Raw genomic sequence first — 19,879 nt, forward strand, 5'->3', positions numbered from 1 at the left:
TGTCTACTCAGGCTCTGTCCTGCAGGAATCCCCAGACTCCTTTTGAGGGGATGGTAGTCCTGGTAGTGTTATTCATGCCAACAAATTGTAGATTTGTAGATAATATACAGAATAGGATGTATGTTTATGTTCTTTTCTGCAGGTATCTTCTGGAAAAGACGGCTGTCTGAGATGATGTGAAGATTATAGATGAAGACCTGGAGTAATTCCTCCTTCGGGAGCAGTGTCTTGGTTCTCCTTGTATTGACTGTAGCTATAGGGACCTATAGTTAGGGAATTGTACAGTATTGAATATGTGATTTTGTGAAGACACGTCACCTCAAATATGGACATATGAGATGCCTCATGTTGGGAGGTAGGTTAGCACTGTTTCCTGGTCTGGTCTGTGGATTCCTTTCCACAACTGGGGACAGTTGTGCTTCTAGAGGGGGGTATATGTAGCGCCCACCACCTTTAGGTGGGTGCTAGTTAGTTAGTTAGGATTAGTGTCAGGTAAAGTTGCCAGTGTTTTACCCTGTTGGTTAGACTGGTTGGTTTAATTTGGTTGGGAGATTTGATAGAATAGAGGAGGGTGTGGCCACCTACACTCTGCCCTGTAAGATTTCCATTACTTTCCCTGAAATGTTCTGGAAAGTGGGTGGACTGAGGGAGCAGAGTGGCAGGTAGTTTTTGGAAACCGCTCTGAGTCAATCATTAGGAAAGAGATGTGTGGGCTTGGACTTTTTAGGCACAATAACTGGTATTATATAGTTAAAAACTGAAATTTATTGAAAATAGAAAACATTTAATAGAGAATAAGGACAGATCCAAAAATCTGTACAACATCAGTCCATGAAAAAGGTTACAGCAATACAGACCATACATAGCTCAATAAAATAACATAGACACTTCAAGGATAAGATAACCAACATTCCATCATAGGGGTATTAAATTCGAAGAAGAGCTATGTCGTTGGTAGATGTTACAATTTACAGCTCAACATGTTACGCGCTTAGCGCTTCTTCAGGAACATGGAACTGAAATATAAGACATTGAATAAATATAACAGATAGTGCATCAGTGTAAAACATACGCTGAAAATATTCCTAAAAATTATGATAATAATCAATGAACATTGCGAACTAGACAGGCACCGGCTGGGATGGTTCTGGACATGCGGAGCAGGAAGCAGTTGCTAAAAGGATGAAGTAGATCGGGGTACGCCCAGACTTTTCCTGAACCGACCTGGGAAGATTGCAGGAGTCGAGATAGGTAGGTGAGGCCTGGTACTTCTAACATCCACACACCAAGGTGTTTTTCAGAGAGGCACTGGTCAGTTCATTAAGGGAAAAAGATATAACTCCTATTAAAGGAACCAAAATTCAGAGAGGCAACTCATACGTCCTGGAGACATAGACTGTAAAAATTGCACATTCTTTTTCTAACATGCTGCAAGGAAAAGAATAAGGTTTATGTTCTAATGTTACTGGACTGTCTGCTATTGTGATTTTTGTGCAGGGGAGGACAACGGAGAGCCAGTGACAGAAAGGTATGAACTAACAGCAGCTCCCAAGGGAGTAGTGCGCTACATAAATATATACCGGGAGGAAAACTTTTCGATGTAAACTCTGGCCATTACCCCTCTGGTGGGTATCCACATGAAAAGTACTGTGAAGGACCATAGAAGTTTCTCTCTTCCATTGGATACCGTTTGCATTGCTGAGAGTTCCCCCTGGGTGTATTACACCACAAGCCTTATTGACTCATTAGGCGTACGCCTATTTGGGTTCAACCTTTCCGGTAAGCCTTATATATATCGTTGGTGGATTATCTACTGACAAACTGTCTGCACCAAAGTCACCATGTCGTCATATATGGACTTTCATATTCTTTTATGAATGCACATAACAATTTTTGTTTCACTTTTTGTTTCACTATATTGCTATCAATTTCAACTACGGTATTTGATAGTTCACATTGATTTATATGATTACATGGGTTTTTATGATCTCATTATAATTATATAGATATTTTTGTCTTGCTATTTAGCATTTGATGTCCCCACACTGGTGATTTAATCATACTATTTTGCTGTGCAGTGTCTTGACATCACTGTGTTCCCTTACACGTGGGGTTATTGTATTGCACAAGCAGTTACATTATGTGTTGTCCATCACGTTTGACATCATATTAACGCTACACTTTCTTTATATATAGTTTGTTCACTTTTGCAAATAGATCCTTTCTGTGTCAGCTGCTAACACAATATTTAAAGAGACAGCGCGATTGTCTTGTCCACATATTTACACTTTTTATAAGTAACCCCTTGCCGCCCAGCCTATTGTCAAATAATGACTGAGCAGGACCTTTGTCATTTCGGGTGGATGTCATATGACTGTCCTCCTGGTACAGGCCATGTTGCAGCGCGATCTGTGACAGGTTGTGTTCAGGATGACTGAACAAGTGTACTGGCCCACTGTCGGTACAATGTGATTGCTGTGACTAAGCACCATAGATCACATGATAATTGTAAACAACGAATAGCTTTGATTCATGCCATTAATTGTGTACAATTGTGTTGCTAGCTGTGAGTGGTCACAGTAATTACATGGTGCAGACAGGGCCTGGTACAGCCCATTTGTACCATGTGATTAGCTGTGACCAATGACAGCTAATCACAACAGTAAGCACTGAATGAATCTATTTATTTAGTAAAAATGGTTGCTTATACCAGTGAAATTCATTGCTTTAAGCAATCATAATGTGTAAAAAAAAACAAAAATAAACAATCTTGATCTCTTCCCCAGAGTAGTACGGTGTTACTATGGTAACACTGTATTGCTCTGGTCACAGTATGTTAAAAAAAATGTTTTTCTGTTTTTTTTGTTTTTTTTTACATACTGTCACCAGTCAGTGTCCCTGATCACCACCACACCAGCTATATGACTAAGAAAGAATCTGGCCTAGAGTTGTATAGTGCCATCATCCCAGATTTAGACAATAGCAAACAGATAACCCTCTGGGATTGAGACTACGTAGGCCCTTTCAAAGGTAGTCAAAATTTATTAAAAGGTAACATTTATTGATACAAAAGTTAAAACACATGTCTGAAAATACACATATGTGGCCATAGGAATACTAATATAACAGTGTTGTTACAAAGAAGTATGTACAGGCATAGTATATGACACCTAATGCGTTTTGAGGACTCTTCATCAGAGGGGTCAAAAAGATGGCACAAACTGCTGTCTGAAAAGTAAGTAAAAACATAAACAAAGAATTGTATTGGGATGATTGCCACAAAATGTGATACTTGGTAAGTTAAATTGGGTACCTTCATCCTTCATAAATGTTTAAATGAGGAAGAATGAGGGGAGGATGGAGAAAAATTTTCAAAAGGACTACTCCAATTAAGTCCCACCTCACCCCCCCCAAAAAAACTACTTGGACTATACCGGTACCACATACACTGATACAATTAAAGATAAAATTTCCAATTTATTCAAAAGACATCAAATTTAAAACATCTATATAAATGCAATATAGATTTCACACATAACAGTTGTTTACAGTACAGAAATTATAATGACATTGTAAAGTGCCAACAAAGGTAGTTGAAAGCTGTTATATAGAATACTTGAAAACGTAACCTCAACAGTTTCGCGGATTGACCTCTTCTTCAGGAGGAGTCCAAGTGAATTCTCTAAAGATCAAATAGCTACAGTTACATATGTGATACATAACATATGTGGTAAATAACAATAGAGACAGGGAAAAAACCACATTGACAGTAACATGAACATTGGAGTGGTAATACATTTGATATAAGTGTGTATAAACTCACCAACCAATGCCCAATTCGGGCTAAAACGGCACTGTGAGACGCCCAAAGTTGGGCGTTCCCCCGCGGGGCGAGCACGGGGGGCTAATTACGGCAGGACACACTAATATATAAAAAAAGAATAGGGGAATGTTAGATAATAAGAACAATTATAAATAAATGAGAACCAGCCAGGTAGAGTGAAAATTGTGGTGGACTGGCCAGAGGGAAAACCAAGAGGGGGGGGAGGGGGGAAAGGGGGGGGGGAGGAGAAACAGAAAGAGGGGGGGAGGGGGTGAAGGTGAGAGAGGGGGGAGGGGGGGGGGAAGGGGGAGGAAAAAAGGAGGAAAAGGAAGGGGGGGGGGAGGGGGGGAGGGGAAGGGGGGGGAAGGGGGGGAGGGGGAAGGGGGGGGAAGGGGGGGAGGGGAATTGGGGGTGAGGATGGGGGGGAGGGGGATGGGGAGGAGGGGGGGGGGGAAGGGGGGAGGGGAAAGGGGAGGAGGGGGGGAGAGAGAGGGGAAAAAAAAGGGGAGGAAAGGGAGAGGGGAAGGAGGGAGACAGGGAAGGAAAGGAACGGAAAAAAAGGGGGGGAGGGGGGGGGGGAGGGAGGGGAGGAAATGGAAAGGGGAGTGAGACAGGAACAGCCCTCCACCTCTAGTGTAGCTAGTCAGTAATTGAAAACTGACTAGCAGAGCACCCACCATTGTTATAATATCAGTGAGGGTCCAATAAATTACCCCTATGGGCAGGATTTTTCCTTAGAAACGATGTCATATGGTAGTAGTGGCAGGTTGATGTATTGCAGCTTGTTGAAGATAGAGTAGTAGATGAACACTGCAGAGATCAGTGGTCATAACGGATCTGTATAGTCATACTGCAAACAACAAAGGGACACCATCATACTCCTTAATATGGGAAATATTTGCTGGTAAATAGTAGATAAGTGAAAAGCAAAAGAGGGGATCTAGTAAAGGCTTAGATGGAAACTTACTTGTTATTCCTCCCTGCATAGAAGAGCTGCCAGGTGTCCGCCGTGGATACAAGGCCGCCATAGCAGCGGCCTTATATGCCCCCAACCCGGAAGGAGTGCGGCGCCGAAGCATCCGCAACACCACTTCCGGGTCAGGCTTTCACCTAGAGCGCAGGCGCGGACCATGTTCTGCGCCTGCGTCTAGCCCATTGAATCGGCGGTAGTAAACACCGCCGGAGGAGCAGAGGATCGGAGCCCAATCCGAAGGAGGGGCCCTTCTTCTGCCCCGGAAAGCCACATGCCCGCCGCCGGGGGAGAATGAACTCCTCACACCGCATCTTGGTGGTGAGCTTATAGAATGGCTGAAATCAAGAGAACAACATGGTACAAATAGCAGATTGCATTCGATCGACCAGTCCCGAACGCACATAAACCATCAATTTAAACAATTTGTTTATAAAGTGACAACAGTCACAAAAATTGATACAGAAGGTTACAAAAACAAAAAGAGAACCAGTCATTATCTTACATATTTTCTTGGCATTGAATAGGGCTGCCTATATTATTTACGTGTTAGAAATAAGGCAAGAGGGACCGCCGATAGTAGGGGAGATGCCAGTGGGAACAGAAAAGGGGAGGGGGGGGGGAAACAAAGGGGAAAGCAAAATTGAAAAATTAATAGAAAATAGAAAATATATAAAATAAGAGTGAACGACCCAATGTTGATGAAAAAGGGGGGGGTGTGGGTGGGAGGGGGGGGGGGAGACCATCAGGGAGCAACCACAGGGCTGGGCAGACCATAAGCATCAGCTTGTAGCTATAAAAAATGCTTATATGTATGTGCCTCATTGAGACCATGGGGGGTAAGAGCGTTCAATCGTTCAATCCAGCAACGATTCTCGTTTTAGAATTTCTCGATCCCAGTCACCCCCTCTGGGGTCCTCTGGGATAAACTTCCAATATGGTGAATAATATGGTGAATTTCACATAGTCCGGGTTAAAACTGTGGTGAATCCCAATATGGCGCCCTACAGTAGCGAGTTTGCCATTTGTTGATGCATATAAATGATCTCCCAGCCGTTGCCGCAGCTCCCTGATGGTCTTACCCACGTAAAACGCCCCATAGTCACAGGTCATTAAATAAATAATACCCTTCGTGCCACAATTGGCCGAATGTCTCGGAGATAGTAACTCACCATTGGAGAGCACCAGTTGGCGTCCCTCTAAAATCCATGGACAGTGCGGACAATTGCCGCATTTGTAAGTGCCACGGGGCTCTTTAGGTGTAATCCTGGGGGTTCTATAGTGACTGTGGGTGAGTCTATCTCTCAATGAGGTGTCCGTTCTGAATACTAGTTCAGGGGTGGACTTGATATATTTTTTAACAATATGATGATCAGTCAGCACATGCCAATGTTTAGAAAGTATGTTACGCAGCTTCAGCATTTTTTATAGCTACAAGCTGATGCTTATGGTCTGCCCAGCCCTGTGGTTGCTCCCTGATGGTCCCCCCCCCCTCCCCCTCCCTTTTTTCATCAACATTGGGTCGTTCACTCTTATTTTATATATTTTCTATTTATTTTTCAATTTTGCTTTCCCCTTTGTTTCCCCCCCCTTCTCCCTTTTCTGTTCCCACTGGCATCTCCCCTGCTATTGGCAGTCCCTCTTGCCTTATTTCTAACACGTAAATAATATAGGCAGCCCTATTCAATGCCAAGAAAATATGTAAGATAATGACTGGTTCTCTTTTTGTTTTGTAACCTTCTGTATCAATTTTTGTGACTGTTGTCACTTTATAAACAAATTGTTTAAATTGATGGTTTATGTGCGTTCGGACTGGTCGATCGAATGCAATCTGCTATTTGTACCATGTTGTTCTCTTGATTTCAGCCATCCTATAAGCTCACCACCAAGATGCGGTGTGAGGAGTTCATTCTCCCCCGGCAGCGGGCATGTGGCTTTCCGGGCAGAAGAAGGGCCCCTCCTTCGGATCGGGCTCTGATCCTCTGCCTCCGCCGGCGGTGTTTACTACCGCCAATTCAATGGGCTAGACGCAGGCGCAGAACAAGGTCCGCGCCTGCGCTCTAGGTGAAAGCCTGACCCGGAAGTGGTGTTGCGGATGCTTCGGCGCCGCACTCCTTCCGGGTTGGGGGCATATAAGGCCGCTGCTATGGCGGCCTTGTATCCACGGCGGACACCTGGCAGGTCTTCTATGCAGGGAGGAATAACAAGTAAGTTTCCATCTAAGCCTTTACTAGATCCCCTCTTTTGCTTTTCACTTATCTACTATTTACCAGCAAATATTTCCCATATTAAGGAGTATGATGGTGTCCCTTTGTTGTTTGCAGTATGACTATACAGATCCGTTATGACCACTGATCTCTGCAGTGTTCATCTACTACTCTGTCTACCTTCAACAAGCTGCAATACATCAACCTGCCACTACTACCATATGACATCGTTTATAAGGAAAAATCCTGCCCATAGGGGTAATTTATTGGACCCTCACTGATATTATAACAATGGTGGGTGCTCTTCTAGTCAGTTTTCAATACTCACTAGCTACACTAGAGGTGGAGGGCTGTTCCTGTCTCACCTCCCTTTCCCTTTCCTCCCCTTCCCCCCCCCTCCCCCCCCCCTTTCTCCGTTCCTTTCCTTCCCTGTCTCCCTCCTTCCCCTCTCCCGTTCCTCCCCTTTTTTCCCCTCTTCCCCCCCCTTCCCCCCTTCCCCCCTTCCCCCCCCCTTTCCCCCTTCCTCCCTTTTCCTCTTTTCCCCCCTTCCCTCCCCCCTCCCCCTCTCTCTCCTTCCCCCCCTCCCCCCCCCCCTTTTTTCCCTCCTGTCTCCCTTCCTCCCTTTCCTATCTTCCCCCCCTTCCCCCCCTCCTGTTTCTCCCCCCCCTTCCCCCCCTCTTGGTTTTCCTCTGGCCAGTCCACCACAATTTTCACTCTACCTGGGTGGTTCTCATTTATTTATAATTGTTCTTATTATCTAATATTTCCCTATCCTTTTTATATATTAGTGTGTCCTGCCGTAATTAGCCCCCTGTGCTCGCCCCCGGGGGAACGCCCAACTTTGGGCGTCTCACAGTGCCGTTTTAGCCCAAATTGGGCATTGGTTGGTGAGTTTATACACACTTATATCAAATGTATTACCACTCCAATGTTCATGTTACTGTCAATGTGTTTTTCCTGTCTCTATTGTTATTTACCACATATGTTATGTATCACATATGTAACTGTAGCTATTTGATCTTTAGAGAATTCACTTGGACGCCTCCTGAAGAAGCGGTCAATCCGCGAAACTGTTGAGGTTACGTTTTCAAGTATTCTATATAACAGCTTTCAACTACCTTTGTTGGCACTTTACAATGTCATTATAATTTCTTTACTGTAAACAACTGTTATGTGTGAAATCTATATTGCATTTATATAGATGTTTTAAATTTGATGTCTTTTGAATAAATTGGAAATTTTATCTTTAATTGTATCAGTGTATGTGGTACCGGTATAGTCCAAGTAGTTTTTTGGGGGGTGAGGTGGGACTTAATTGGAGTAGTCCCTTTGAAAATTTTTCTCCTCCTCCCCTCATTCTTCCTCATTTAAGTAAGTACAAAGAACATCAAATAGCTTATAGGTTTTTGGAGATGGATAATGCCATACTGACTGGTAGCACACAACAGAAATTGTGTCACGTATATATGCATCTGTATCTTAAAACCAAAGAAGGAAGGAATGTGCTGATGGCTCCACCATGGAAGTTCAGAACAAAATAGAGACCATAGAAAATGGGAATTTTTAGGCACCACATCAACCACACAAAATCGTATGTACAGTATATGTAAATATTGTCTTTCATTAGAAAATGGATTAAAAACAAATTAAAACCATTTTCCCGGGAGGGGGGGGGGGGGGGTTCTTTATAACCTATAATACATATCTGCATATCTTTTGTCTATGCACTCTAGGAGGCCCTAGGGTAAGGCTACTTTGGTGGATCTGCCCTAATTATATTAGGAAGAAGCCAGGATACTGCATGGGAGATTGAGGCTGCATATGATCAGGAATACATAGAGCTGATGATTTTTCTTTGGACAATTCTATCGTTACACTTTGTACCATAGGGATATGAAGTCGCTACCCCCAATAAACCTCAGATATGCATATATAATAACCCTCTGTTGTAAGTGTTACACCATATAACCATTGATTCTACTATGTAGTTCTAATTTTTATGCATATACTCTGAGAGACAGGGTTGTTTGTGTTTGTGTAGTAACACTTTACCTCATATACCACTTACATAGGTGTATCCCTATTTCTACTTGTAATCATATGAGGGGTCATTCCTGCCACTGGCTCTGTTCCTTGCTCTTTTGTGGTCCACACTTTTTGCTTGTAAGTACTTTAGGTTTACTTCTAAGTATTTAGTATGTTAATACATTTGTTAAAAATGTCATGTTTTGAACTCTGTTTATGTTTTTTCTTGAACAGGGTTTAACACTGTAAATAACCCTTTACGCTCCTGAAGAAGCGTTAATTGTTAACCCAAAACATGTTGAGCACAGCACTGTCCACCTAGTGTAAGGTGACACACCCCTCTACAGAGATCGCCCCCGCTATATTATTTGTCCTTGGTGACCATGTTTGTTTCATTACGTATGTGCCAGTGTCAATACTTTGGAGGCTCCCTATCTGTATACAGGGGGTGTGTATGCTCACACACTAGTTTGGGTTAATACTATTTAATAGACATGTGCATTCGTTTTCGTCCAAATGCATTTTCGTCCGAATTTCAGGTATTTTCGTTATCGTTTTAACAAACGATAACGAAAGTGCAGAGTCCGAAAAACGAAAGATCCGACATAAACAAATGCTTTATTTTCGTTTTCGTTGCCACAACAGTTCGATATAGATAGGAGATTCAACATGATGATGACAATAACAATCTGTGTCCATCAAACCTGTGGTCGAATGTGCCTAACCTTAGCTCTATTAGTCCAAGATTATTCTACATAGAGAGAAAAGTTTCGACATAGGGGAGGAAAGATTCGACGTAGGGGAGGAAAGATTCGACATAGGGGAGGAAAGATTCGACGTAGAGGAGAAAAGATAAATAAAAATAATGATGATGATGAATGTTATTGGCTGATTGTAACCAAAGAGGAGGAGCAGTAAAATAGCTAGAACTAAGTACACATGTACTTTGGCTTATGGTGTCTGTTGAAAGTTCTAAGAAGATTCGACGGAGCAGGTAAACTATACGGCGTTGTACAGTTTAGCTGCTCCATCGAATCTTCTTTGAACATTCGACAGACACCATAAGCCTTCAATGACAGATTCAACCTTAATTTGGATTTTCGGACGAATGCAATTTTTAACGAAAAACGAAATAAATAAAAACGAATTTCGGGAGTAACTAAATAAATTTATTTTTCAGACGAAAACGAAATTCCGAAACTAAATATTTCAGTGTGCACATGTCTACTATTTAATGGTTTTAATTTGTTTTTAATCCATTTTCTAATAAAAGATAATATTTACATATACATACGATTTTGTGTGTTTGATACAGTGCCTAAAAAAGTCCCATTTTCTGTGGTCTCTATTTTGTTCTGTACTATTCAGGGATGAGGCATAGTGTATCACTTTTTATGTCCATGATAGCCACGTCATGGTGACATAATTTATTAATTGTTCCACCATGGAAGTTGCCCACCATCAGACCATGGGACCCAGCTCCAGATGCTGGGCTGCAGAGATCTCCCTAGGGTTGCAAGGGACTGGGCATCTAGGCCTCTGGTTTAAAGTACTGAATAGGGCAACCTGTTAGGGCGCCTAGGTCTGTAAATACATGAAAAAAATTAATGGTAAGTGATTGCTAAATATCTTCTAAGAAAGATGGAACAAACAACTATGCATTAGATTCTCCCTATGTAAAACTAAGGAGTATATAAACAAACAATACTCTTACATTTTAGAGGGTGAAGTTAAAACGGTCATGTAGTAATTTGGTAAAATATCCCATCTGGGGTGCCAATTGAAGTAAATGATACAATAAATATTATTGTATCTATGTACTGTCTAATCCCTATAGTTAGCTAGTCTATTAAAAACTCAAAGCACATGTTACTGTTGATATCATAATAATACAAGGTTAGCTATGAAACCAAACACACAGTTTATAAGTAATAAAATCTTATTTATTTCCCAAGGAAATAGGAAACGCTAACATGAAAGTATTAAAGGATATTGCAATATTACAAAGCTTACAATCAGAACACATAATACAAAAACATCAAAGATACTTATCACATGGTCTCCTCGGCTGGACTCAAAATGGTAGAGAGGGAGCCATGTGGCTTAGGCAGCCACCCGGCTTGAATCACCAGCAAAAAAGGGTAAGAGAGGGCTTTTGGACTTGTTCAGTCCTTTTTACTCACAATCACACCCACTCGTAGCCACCCCCACTTGCCTCCTATCCAATGAGGTATTGCCAAGCGGTAGTCCTAATATCTATACATTCTCCAGGAAGCATGCTGTATTGTCCACTAGGGGGCATCATTTGTCCATGAATCGCCACTGTCCGACCTGGGTCAAATCTTAGCTTAACCCATCAGTCATCTTGGCAGCAGTGGCTCTCTTTGAAGCTTTGTTTGCAGACGTGCTAATCAAGCACTTCAATGTTTATCACACCAGGTGTGCTTGAGCCAAGCCATTGTTATTCTGATATGCTACAAAGCTTTGATGTGTAACTGGTTACATTCCAACTTGGGGCCATATGTCTGTATCAGCCAGGGGATGAAAAACCATAAATATGATATTAAATCATGTTGAATTCCAACAGGTCAAAAACAGTCAGCTAATGTGGGTCCCCTCAGATGCAGGAAATGTTTCCTTACATAGAGAATATGCCTCGCAGGGATGGTAATCTGTGGGGCTAAACAGCAGTATGATAATAGGTAAAAGAGCCGATGGAAAAATGAGACATGAGAGAATCCACATAGATAGTAAAAAAAAGCAACTAAAAGTTACAATGATAAGCAGTTACCTTGATCGTCATGCAGCTCACATACATGGCGTCTGAAGATCACCAGAAGATCACCAGTACTGATGGCCTAACAGGAAACAGCTATAAAGGCCTCAAGGGCTTGAGAGATAGCCAATCCAGAGAAATGCTTCATGGTTGACTACATTGGCAGTTAATAGGATGAGGTCTGTGCCAAGCGTGGCATGGGCCATCCCTGCAATGGGTGGAGATCTCCCTCCCCCAGGGAGCGTGATGTAGCCCCACACATTGTGCGCGATGACGACCCGCATCCTGCAGCTGCCAGGGCATGATGATACCTCTGTGTAACACGGCAACCAGAGCACTCTTTTTCGTTTATATAGCAAAAAAATAAAAAACCCAGTGGTGATTAAATTCCACCACAAGAAAGTTCTAATTCTGTGAAAAAAAATGATAAAAAATTTTATTTGGGTGCAGTGTTGCATGACTGTGCAATTGTAATTCAAAATGCGACAGCTCTGAAAGCTGAATATTGGCCTGGACAGGAAGGGGGTGAAAGTGACCGGCATTGAAGTGATTACAAAAAAAGAGAATGCCGCACCCATGGGATCTATGATCTCCTCCATGTTGTTCAGGTAGATCTTCACTTCTCAAAGGTTGCCCACCTCTGGCTTAGACATTATTTAAAGTTTACCTATAAAATTCCTATGCAGATAAGTGGTGTCTGTAGATAAAACAAACTGTGCAACTTGCTTTTGCTATAGGTGTAGGCCATTACCATACATCTCGAAGCCTGACTGGAATGCTCCTAGGACGTTACTTGAAGAGCTGTTATTATTCACCATTATCACTACTAGGGATGAGCTTCGTGTTCGAGTCGAACTCATGTACGACTCAAACATTGTCTGTTCGGCCGTTTGCTGAATTTCGAACATTATGGGCCATTTGCGGCAAATTCGAGTGGCGCGGAATCGCAGTGCATTGCTGGCTGATGATTGGCCAAGCATGCACTATGACCCGCATGCTTTGGCCAATCACAGCGCCATCAGCACAGAGAGCCATAATTGGCCAAAGGATGGGTGCCTTTGGCCAATTATGGCTCAGGGGAGTAGGTACACACCCCACACTATATAAGGCCGCCTGCATGTCGGCCTTGTGTAGTGTGTTGCAGCGTGTGAGAGAGATAGAGAGAGAGTCACAGTGTCATTTCATTTCAGTTAGATAGAGCAGGCAGGCGATTCAGGTAGCTGCAGTCAGTGTATTTAGTATATATGCATCCCAGGAGTTGTATATATATATATATATATATATATATATATATATATATATATACAGTATTCAGTTTAGTGTGTTCCTGTTATTCTCGCTGCAGTTTATTAAGTCAGTGTACTGTACACTGGGCTCAGTGTGCAGGTAAAGCTGACTGCAGACTATTGCTGTTCTATTCCTAATAATACAGGCAGTTGATTGAGCTAAGCTGCCGTTTATTAAGTCAGTGTACTGTATACTGGGCACAGTGTGCAGCTAAAGCTGACTGCAGACAATTCTTGTTCTATGCCTAATAATACAGGCAGTTGATTGAGCTAAGCTGCAGTTTATTAAGTCAGTGTACTGTAAACAGGGCACAGTGTGCAGCTAAAGCTGACTGCAGACAATTCCTTGTGTACTTATTCCAATACATCAAAGACAGTATGTCTGGAAGGCCAACAAGGAAAGGCAGACACACACAGGCCAATAAAAGAGGGCAAGCAGGCTCTGTGTCTAGAGGCAACAGTGCTGGTCATGGATTTTGAGGGCTCTGATGATGGTACCCAGCTTGAGGAAGGCAGTTACGTGAGCCCAGAGAGAGGGGGTCCCCAAGAAGGACAGCAAACTGGCAGTCATGTTCCTCCAGCTGCAGCATACTGCCAGGTTTGCTCCAGTGACGAGGAGGGAAGGGATGATGAGGTCACTGACTCTACATGGGTGCCTGATAGGAGAGAGGAGGAGGAGGAGGAGGCATATCTCCAATGAGGCAGGATGCCCTCCAGGGGCCAGTTTAAGGGCAGCCAACCGACTGCATCACACCGCAGAGCTCCGCATGTGCAGGGTGCTGCTGTCTCTGCTCCGTAGGCGTTCAAGGGGCTACGCAACTACGCAGGCAAAAAGATGCCATGTGGTGCTTGAGCTGGTGTGCTTGGGGGACAGGAGCCATACTGGGCAGAGATTCTGTCAGCTCTGCAGGGGCAGGCTCAGAGGTGGTTGACGCCACGCCATCTTAAGCCAGGAATGGTGGTTTGCGACAATGGCACCAACCTCCTCTCCGCCCTCAGACAGGGACACCTGACCCATGTGCCCTGTTTGGCTCATGTCCTTAACTTGGTGGTGCAGCGGTACTTGGGCAGGTACCCGGGCTTACAGGATGTCCTGAGGCAGACCAGGAAAGTCTGTGTGCATTTCCGCCGGTCATATAATGCCAGTGCTCGGCTGGCTGACCTCCAAAAGGAATTTAACCTGCCCAAGAACTGCCTAATCTATGACATGCCCACTAGGTGGAACTCAATGTTGGCCATGCTGCAGCGGCTGCACAGCAGAGGGCCATCAATGAGTACCTGTGCGACTATGGCACCAGGACAGGGTCAGGGGAGCTTGTTTTTTTTCTCCACGCCAATGGGTCATGATCAGGCATGCATGCACTGTCCTGTAACCATTTGAGGAGGCCACGAGGATGGTGAGCAGTGACAGTGCATGCATCAGTGACACTGTCCCTCTTGTCCACCTGTTGGAGCATATGCTGCATGGAATAATGGACAGGGCACTTGAGGCAGAACAGAGGGAGGAAGAGGAGGACTTCCTTACCTCTCAAGGCCCCCTTTATCCTGACAGTGTTCCTGCCTGCCCATCGATCACACAGGAAGGGGACGAGGAGGAGGAGGACTGTGTCAGCATGGAGGTGGAGCCTAGCACTCAGCATCAGCAGTGGTCTTCAAGGGATCATTTACAGTCCCAAGAAACCCATGGACTTGTACGTGGCTGGGGGGGAGGAGGCTGTGGATCATGTCGTCCTTAGTGACCCAGAGGACTCCGGACCGAATGCCTCAGCAAACCTATGCTGCATGGCCTCCCTGATCCTGCAAAGCCTGCGGAAGGATCCTCGTATTTGTGGTATCAAGGAGAGGGATTACTGGCTGGCAACCCTCCTTGATCCACGTTACAAGGGTAAGGTTGCAAACCTTATCTTGCTGTCGCAGAGGGAGCAGAGGATGAATCATCTTCGGGAGGCCTTGCAGAAAGGTTTGTGCAACACGTTTCCAGAGCCTGGGAGGTTACAAATTCCTGGTCCTGGACAACGTGCTGCTGAGGCTTTGGTCAGTCACAGAAGGAGCGGTGGAGAAGGACCGATGTGTTCAGACAATGTTTTTAGTCCGCAGCCCCAAGGTATGATCGGTTCCAGCAACCATCGCCAGCGTCTGATTTACATGGTGCAGGAATACCTAGGGGCAAGATCAGACTTGGACACCTTTCCCACCAAAAATCCTCTGGGTTACTGGGTCTTGAGGATGGATCACTGGCCAGAGCTTGCACAGTATGCAGTTGAGCTACTGGCCTGTCCTGCATCCAGCGTTCTTTTGGAACGCACATTCAGTGCTGCTGGAGGCTTTGTAACCGATCACAGGGTGCGCCTGTTCACCAAATCGGTTGATCGGCTGACCTTCATAAAAATGAATCAGTCTTGGATCACCGGCTACCAAGCACCTGATGCTGATGTAACCGAATTTTTTTTTTTTAATGTGAGATCCCTTCAAGACTGCCTATGCTGATGCTGAGTGACTATCCTGTTATGCTGAGTGACTATCCTCTACCTCCTCAATTTTCATGCTGATAGCTTGTAAGAACATTTTTGGTTCTGGGCACCTCCACCAGTGGCTAAGGCCCAATTTTTCTGCCCCTGTTTAACAGGGGCGTGTAATTACAATTTTTGATGCAATACTTTGCAGCAGGGCTCATTCCTGAGCTCCAGCTAGAGTATCTGTGAGGGGTTGCAGTGTTGTGGCACCAGCACCAGTGCCTAAGGCCCAATTTTTCAGCCCCTGTTTAACAGGGGTGTACAATTACAATTTTTGATGCAATACTTTGCAGCAGGACTCATTCCTGCTCTCCAATTAGAGTATCTGTGAGGGGTTGCAGTGTTGTGGCACCAGTGGTTAAGGCCCAATTTTTCAGCCCCTGTTAAACAGGGGCGTGTAATTACAATTTTTGCTGCAATAATTTGCAGCAGAGCTCATTCATGCGCCCCAACTAGAGTTTCTGTGAGGGGTTGCAGTGTTGTGGCACCCACACCTGTGCCTAATGCCCAATTTTTTTTGTAATTACAATTTTTGATCTAATATTTCACAGCAGGGCCCATTCCTGCACCCACCAAGAGTAACTGTGAGGCCTTACAGTGTTATGGCAACACCACCACACCGTCCACCACCAAAGGCCCAATTTTTCCGACCCTGTTCAACAGGGGCATGTAATTACAATTCTTGATCTAATATTTCACAGCAGGGCCCATTGCTGCACCCACCAAGAGTAACTGTGACGGCTTACAGTGTATATAGGGCAGGCCCCTACTTTCAAACATCCAACTTACAAATGACTCCTACTTTCAAACAGAAGGAGACAACAGGAAGTGAGAGGAAATCTACCCCTAGGAAGGGAAATTCTCTCCTGTAAGAGTTCCTTGTTTCACTAAAAACCCCAAATTTTCAAAATCCAATTGTCATTGGGACAGAAAGTGAGGCGAAATCTTCTGAACAGGTGCACAGACAGCAAAACAAAGGTTACAGGGGTGATAACTCTTCCATATGTTTTTCAAAAAGCTTAAAAATAGATTTTTTTGGCTGGAGCTACACTTTAAAAATGTACCTGTTCAAAATTACAAACAGACTCTACTTACAGCGGGGTTCCACCCAAATTTTGAACAAAATCTGTATGTATTCTCTTCCTTGCCTAGATGCTGACATGCCGTTTAAAAAAATTTAAATCGTCGTAATTACCTTTTATTTTTCTATTCTTCTTTGCACTTCCTGGTTCTCCTCCCGTGGGAGTAGGCGTGTTTCTAGCCTCTCCCAGACTCCTGGGAGCTATTCTCAGGCTTCCCAGGATGCCACTGAGCATGTGCGGGAACGAGCAGTGAATGCTGGGAGCACAGCATTCACCACATCCAGGAAATAAATGCTTGTGGGCTTCAAATGCCCACAATGAAGATGGAAACCGCCTGCAGTGAATAATATAAGTTATTCTTTCCGACGAAATCTGACACAGGCGGACATATTACACACAATATGTGAGTATGTAATGCTGAGAAGAAAAGTTTGTGAATGAACTAAAAAAAAAAAAAAACGATAGATAGGTGGACCCCCGCTTTAAGAACAAACCTACAGTCTTTGTCTTGGACCGCCTGTATACTGCTGTTCAGAGTATATAGGGCCTGGGGGCCCCACGCCTATCCTTTTTTTAACCACCTCAATACAGTGCACTTACACCCCCTTCCTGCCCAGACCAATTTTCAGCTTTCAGCGCTCTCACACTTTGAATGACAATTACTCAATCATGCAACACTGTACCCATATGAAATTTGCGTCCTTTTTTTCACACAAATAGAGCTTTCTTTTGGTGGTATTTAATCACTAGTGGGTTTTTAATTTTTTGTGCTATAAATAAAAAAGACCGTAAATTTTGTGAAAAAAAATGCCTTTTTCTTTGTTTCTGTCATAAAATTTTGCAAATTAGTAATTTTTCTTCATAAATTTTGTCCAAAATTTATACTGCTACATATCTTTGGTGAAAATAACCCAAATTAGTGTAAATTATTTGGTCTTTATGAAAGTTATAGAGTCTACAAACTATGGTGCCAATCACTGAAAATTGATCACATCTGATCACACCTGATGTACTGATGGTCTATCTCATTTCTTGGGACACTAACAAGTCAGGAAAGTACAAATACCCCCTAAATGACCCCTTTTTAGAAAGTAGACATTCCAAGGTATTAAGTAAGTAGCATGGTGAATTTTTTTAAGTTGTAATTTTTTCCCACAATTCTTTGCAAAATGAAGATTTTTTTTTTTTTACAAAATTGTCATATTAACAGGTTATTTCTCTCTCAGAGCATATGCATACAACAAATTACACCCCAAAATACATTCTGCTACTCTTCCCGAGTATGGCGATACCACATGTGTGAGACTTTTACACAGCCTGGCCACATACAAAGGCCCAACATTGAAGTAGCATCTTCATGCGTTCTACGAGCATAAATGACACATCTCATTTCTCAACCACCTATTACATTTTTGAAGGTCCTGGAGCACCGGGACAATGGAATTGCCCCCAAAATGACCCCATTTTGCAAAGCAAACACCCCAACGTATAATCTATGAGGCATAATGAGTCTTTTGAACGGTTTATTTTTTTCCAGAAGTTTTTGGAAAATGTGGAAAAAAATGAAAACGCATTTTTTTTTACACAAAGTTGTCCATTTATCAGATATTTCCAACACATAGCATGTACGTGGCAAAGATGACACCCCAAAATACATTCTGCTACTCCTCCTGAGTATGGCGATACCACATGTGTGAGACTTTTACACAGCCTGGCCACATACAAAGGCCCAACATTGAAGTAGCATCTCCATGCGTTCTACGAGCATAAATGACACATCTCATTTCTCAACCACCTATTGCATTTTTGAAGGCCCTGGAGCACCAGGACAATGGAATTGCCCCCAAAATGACCCTATTTTGGAAAGCAAACTCCCCAACGTATAATCTATGAGGCATAATGAGTCTTTTGAACGGTTCATTTTTTTCCAGAAGTTTTTGGAAAATGTGGACAAAAAATGAAAACGCATTTTTTTTTCACAAAGTTGTTCATTTATCAGATATTTCTAACACATAGCATGTACATAGCAAAGATGACACCCCAAAATACATTCTGCTACTCCTCCTGAGTATAGCGATACCACATGTGTGAGACTTTTACACAGCCTGTCCACATACAGAGGCCCAACATCCAAGTAGCACCATCAGGCGTTCTAGGAGCATAAATGACATATATAATTTCCTGGCAACCTATCATTTTTGAAAACCCTTCATATTTCTAACACATAGCATGCACATACCAAGAATTACAATCCAAAATAAATTCTATTGCAGAAAGGGTAAAAAAAAAGCATTACCTGTGCTTTTAGTAGTATCCACAGAGGAGAGCACTGGTCCAGGCAGCAGGCAGGGATGTGCTTAGCGACAGCAATAGTAACTATCCAGGCAGCAGGCAGGACAGCACAGTCCATAGAAATTGTCCAGGCAGAGACAGCCAGCACAGCCATAATATTGGTCCTGGTACACTGTTACCTGCAGACACTCATTATTGTACCGCTCTCCAGCCCTTCATAAACATACTGCCTCTTGCTACAGCTAATTATTTGCATAGTCTAGGTAGCGGTGTGGTCCATTCATGCGACAGGCAGAGGCATGGTGGCAGTACGTCAACAGCAGGCTGGGGGCCACAATCAGGTAAGACCTGTGCACAGGGGCACAGGGGTAGAGGCTTCGACCCACTCAAATCTCTATGAAGCCTCCGGACTCCAGACCCTAATCCGGAAATTCCGAAACCCAGAGAAAACAAAAAAAATTGTTTTCTCCATCCGGAAAAACAATTCTGGAGCCCCTCACATATGTGAGACCCCTGTGTACTACAGTAGCAGGGCAACAGATCAGTCCAAGCGGTAGGCAAAAGCATAGTCCATAAAACAGGCCAGGGCCAGTTCACGTGCAAGCAGTCCAAGCGATAGGCAGTAGCGTAGTTAATAAAACAGGCCAGGGTCAGTTCACGTGGAAGCAGTCCAAACGGTAGGCAGAGGCATAGTCAAAAAACAGGCCAGGGTCAGTTCACATGGAATCGGTGGCATGGTTATTTGGGAAAGAATGGAAAATGGTCAGCACAGATGATGAAAATGGGGAAATGGTTAAAAATATGAGCTAATATTTTAGGGATGTTCACTGGGGACAATGGTAGCTGGTATCTTTTCTAGAGATGAAGATGATCCAGCAGTGACTATCTTCATTACTAGTCATCCA

This window comes from Aquarana catesbeiana, linkage group LG05 (assembly GCF_042186555.1).
Source record: "Aquarana catesbeiana isolate 2022-GZ linkage group LG05, ASM4218655v1, whole genome shotgun sequence".
NCBI lineage: Eukaryota > Metazoa > Chordata > Amphibia > Anura > Ranidae > Aquarana > Aquarana catesbeiana.